Source organism: Arachis duranensis, chromosome 3 (assembly GCF_000817695.3).
Source record: "Arachis duranensis cultivar V14167 chromosome 3, aradu.V14167.gnm2.J7QH, whole genome shotgun sequence".
Classification (NCBI taxonomy): Eukaryota; Viridiplantae; Streptophyta; class Magnoliopsida; order Fabales; family Fabaceae; genus Arachis; species Arachis duranensis.
The window spans coordinates 117,767,685-117,773,391 of NC_029774.3; positions in this window are offsets into that span (position 1 = coordinate 117,767,685).

Sequence of the window (5,707 nt, forward strand, 5' to 3'; positions counted from 1 at the left end):
TCTAGGGAGAGTGAGAAGAGATGTGTGAGTGAGAAGGCTCCGAATCAGAATCGGCTTGACAAAAAGGAAAGTAGTGAGGAAGAGATAATGTTTTCCTAATGGAACATGCGTGTTCCCCAATCAGAATCATTCTAACTCCATCATGCGGTCCACATCTATTCATCTAATGCATCCAGTATGCTAGAAATTTGTAACTTTTTTTTTTTACCAAAAAATGTGTATCTCTAGACTATTAAAGTATTAAGATAGATAACTATATTAAATATATCAATAAACTAATAAAAGCAACTAAGTGTTTGTTTAGGCATGACTAAACCGAAAAAAAAGGATGAAAAATATATTTTTACTTACTTTTTAGTGTAGTTGGTAAATTTCTAATAATAAAAGTAAAATTACTAAAAAATTCATTATAATTTTTTTTAAGAAAGTCAAATTTATATTTTTTATTTTTTTAAATATATATTTTCACATGATAAATAAATAAAAAATTACCTTTAACTTATTTTACTTAAAAATATCTTTTTATATGAGATATTTAAATATAAAATTTTCATAAACATCACAACTCCGGAAATTAGTTCATGTTACATATCAAAATAGCTTGTAAGAAAACAAAAAATATATATATCAAACAAAGCACATATCTATATATAATAACCATGCTTTATTCTAAAACACAGAGAAACATACTCACACAGAGAAATTTAAGTATACAAAAGAGAACAATAAGTTTCATAAACATCATAACTCCGGAAATCAGTTCATATTACATATCAAAATAGATCTATTCACAACATATTTTACCTATTTTTCAACTACTTAACACAACTAACCAAAGTACTGACAATTCTTTACAAACTTGGAATTTTATTATATATATATATATTGTAATGAAACTGATGATTAGCCACTACACTCATCCATTCTTTCAACAGCCTTGACAGTATTTTCACATTGTCCAAAGGCACTCCGAAGCTCTTCCCTAATAGTGAGAGGCTGATGATTCTCAAATAAATTAAAACCTTGTGAGGATGAAATTCTTGCATGAAAATTATGGTTAACAGTCTACAGAGAACACAACAAAATATAAGAACAAGGAATGCAGAAGCAAAAAAAAAATTGAGATGAGAAACAAATCAGTTATGATAAAAATTTGAAGTCTAATAAAAAAAATATTAAAAAATTAAAGAAAACAAATTTAACTGATCTACATGTATGCATATACATATTATTGTTTACATAGTTTATTAAGAGATAAAGAATCAAAGTCCATTAGATCAAGAAATACCCAACAATTCCAGTTGAGAACAGAAATCGGTGAAATCTGACGCACTGGAGGACTTGAGCTCGACAAACATTGAATGCTTGCATTGGACTGAAACTCAACTGGATTATTAAATTCGAAAGGAAAATGAGGAACAAAGAGATCCAGATGAAATTTGTAAATGGAACAAGAGAGGAATAACATCAGTAACTCTTAACACATCACACAAGAAAAACACAAAACAATATAGCCAATTGAGGTTAACTTGATCAGAAACAAAGTGGACGAACTCAACATCAGATTTACATAATAATGTTATCACCTGCTGTTGATTATCATGAGTGGAGTCCTCCAAAAACCTTACAATATCAATATCATCACATATTGCATGAACAACATGAAGAGATGTATTCAATTCATATCCAACGGATCTAGGATTCACTATAAAGACAATTTTCTTGTTCATCAACTGAGAAATCATGATATTCGGAACAGTGTAATCATCCTTTGACTGAGGAAAAAAAATAAAAGGTACATTAGCAAAATTCACATACCTAAACCATAAACACTAAACTGAAAAGAAGAACAATTAAATTAAATTAAAACCAAAATGATTACTTGGGAAGAATTTCCTTCGTCTATCAAAAAGTCTGAACAACTCTTTTTGAGTATTTGCATCACCTCATCATCCTCAAGTATGAAAATATTGCTGCCATTTGAATGGGAAACAATAATTTTGATGCGATACCTAAATAATGTAAACAAAAGCAAAATATACACTGAGAAACATGTGCAGAAGATGCAATAAAGCAAAAATAAAACTGGTACCAACAACTCCGAGAGATAAAATAGATACCTTCTTATGGCATCAACACACTCAACTCTACACAGATAACAATAAAATACATTCCCAACATGAGAAATAGGTGCATTACACAAATAGCAGTAGTACCACCACTTCTGATATTTCAGCACATCAATAATCTCACCGATCAAAAAATAGATATGATCCTGTAGACAAATAGTAATTGGTATATTATGATACATGTTTTATCATACTACACATGTTGAAACATAGTTCAGACGGTTGAGAACATAAACATAAATACTAACATTTCTTGATGCAGAAGAATATATTTTAGCACAAAGAATGTCAGCAAGAATCTCTTTAATGCTATGCAGTTGTATTGGAACACCAGATATGACTTGGTTCTCATAACTTCTAAGCTGTCCATGCTGAGGGAAGTCTTCAAGTGTTGGGCTAAAGGCCGAATCAGAACTAACATCCTTAAAATTTGGAAGCAAAACATGAATTACAAAACGTAGCCAACTTTGTAAAGTATGAGGCAAAATCATGTGGGCATGTAAAGGATACCATTCAAAACAACAGCCAAAGAATTAGAAACTGGGGATCAACAAACTATATCTAAAAATGATACCTCCAATTCATTAATATCTAACATAAAGAAAGAGTACTAACCTTGATGCACTGATCAGCCTGAAGTTTGTTGAAAAAACGTGCATCACTAATGACATTAATGATTTTAAAGGTACCGCAATAACCCGGAGTGTTAATCCTCTTTGCTTGAACTTTTAAAACAATCTCTTTCCCAATGAGTTGATGAAAAAACTGTGGACAGTATTGGTGCTCAATTTTCTGTCATAGATATTGAAAAATGATCACTAATTAATGGACAAAATTGAAGAATGAGAAATAGTTACTGATACAGTATACAGAAATAAAATTTAAGAGCATTAACCATACCTATATTTCATCTTCTAACAACAAAAAACACATCAGAACAGATTCTCCCTAATAGCTTAGTGGCTGCACTGTCTAACAAGACAAACATTCCACAAGAAGTCCCATCTTCAACAACTATCTTAATCCTGTAACTATAACCAAGAAAGTAAATATCAGATTAATCTATTTGTGAGTCTCACAAGAAGCTGATACGTGAAGCTTACTTATATTATTGAATCAGAACATATGAAAGAAAATCTCTAAATCATAACTTGGATTTACCTGATCATAAAATACTGGACTTATCTGCTACACAGCTGACAATTAAACACATTATCATCACCTACAATTGGATGACCACAAACACAAGAAATGACCCACCATTCTGAATCTTCAACAATCTCTTTAATTTTTCCAACCACAAAGAATTATCCATCCTATTAAAACAAAAAAATTATGAATTGAATGGACAAAGCATGTCTACAATATGCAAAAATCAATTAACATGAGTACTTCTTACATAGCACTAAAGGATGTTAAAAACCTAATAGTACACACCTCATTGTTCCCTTAAGATTAGCAATAGTCCGTATTAGCTTCCAATCAAAAGATTCATCATCTATTACAGATACTAAATCCCCAATCTCATTACTATGCAGTCTACTGAAATGGTGGCTTGCAATACGATATCTATGAAAAAAAATTAATATTAGGGTAAAAGAATTTCAGGAAAATAGCTAGAGAGAGAGAGAGACAGAGAGAGAGTGAGAGAGAAAGAGAGTGAGTGAGTGAGCAATAGAGAGAGAGAGAGAGAGAGAGAGAGAGAGAGCGACTGAGCAATAGAGAGAGAGTGTGTGAGTGAGTGAGCGATGGAGAGAAAGGCAGAAATTTTTAGTTCAGTAGGACAAAATTTGAGAAGAATTGAATCCAACTAACTCATTCAGAAAAATCACAGTTTCCTGCATATCAGGATTGATTGAAACCCGAGAAACATTGATCATATTTTGGAGACTAACTTTATCTACAAATCACAAAACACAATAAGAAGAAATTAATTCATAAAGAAAAAATTCATTGGTAAAAAAATATATATAAACAAATCAAACTGAGACATGTGTGCAACATGGACAACTTTTCACCTCCATTGACTTTGATCTTGAAAGATTGCAAAATAAGAACAGGTGGTCTCTGATACTTTTTCAAACTATTGATGTCTATAAGAGCAGAACAGTCACCAACAAGATTGCAGGGGATTTTCTTCCTGGATAATCATTATAATAAATAAGCGACAACAATAGAATAATTCAACAGTAATAAAAAAATAAAAAACAGGCATAACATAATTTAAAAAAAGGATGAAAAATAGAAAGGCAATGGATACCCATCAGTAAAAACTTCAAGGACGATAACTTTGAATATCTTTCCATTACACTCAACATCCGTTTTCCTTTTCAATCTGCACAAGACCCCAACAAAATCTGTTTAGTTAAATTATAGTAGAAAAGATTAAACTGCAGAATACAATACCACGAGATATTTCCTTGAGTTGTTATTAATCTCACTTTAAAGTACCTTTATTCCGGGTCAAATTTGAAAAAGCGAAATTTACCTATTAAGTACTCATAATCAGTGCGCTTTTGAAGAATCTCGTCCATAGAAGTTAGACTTAAACCAAGATTATCTATGACTGTACTTGCAGCTACAACAACAGAGGTACTACACTTGAAAAGGATGCAGAACCGATGTGTTGTAACCCTAACTAATCCACCATTAGGTATCACTTTGAAGTCGGAAATAATGAATACGTGTCCTTCTTTTAACTGATGAATAAAAGTTGTGATCAAATCATCCTCAACAATTGCTTGGACCTTGTCGTGCTGCAAATTAAAAAAGAGAAAAAAATCATCTGACAATTTCTAAATATCATACCATGACATATTACATGCTAAAACTGATCACATACACAATTTTAAAATACAGAATTTAGTTAACTAAAAATTGAGTTTTTGATAGAACACACACACACACACACACACACCCACACACACACATATACTCACCTGCTTATCGATCAAGACCACATGTAAGAGTTTCTGCATATTTTCATTAACAATGCTAGCATCTTCCCAAATGGTCAAGATCTTAGCCTCAATACTCCAAGCTTCCTTCCATGGAGAGATTTTCTAAAGAAGATCAATAGTAAGGCTCATCTTTTCAATAAATAAATAGTAAAGATGAAAGAATACAAACAACAACAACAACAAAGCCTTGTCCCACTAAGTGGGGTCGGCTACATGAATCAAACGACGCCATTGTGCTCTGTCATGTATCATGTCTACAGAGAGACCGTTTACATGTAGATCTCGTTTGACCACCTCATGGATGGTCTTCTTAGGTCTTCCTCTGCCTTTCGCCCTTTGTCCATCTTCCATCTCATCCACCCTCCTGACTGGATGTTCTATCGGTCTTCTTCTCACATGTCCAAACCACCTGAGACGCGATTCAACCATCTTTTCCACAATGGGTGCTACTCCAACTCTCTCCCTTATATCTTCATTCCTTATTTTATCCAATCGCGTATGACCACTCATCCATCTCAACATCTTCATCTCTGCCACACTCAGCTTATGTTCGTGCTCCCCTTTAGCCGCCCAACACTCCGTACCATAAAGCATAGCCGGTCTTATAGCGGTGCGATA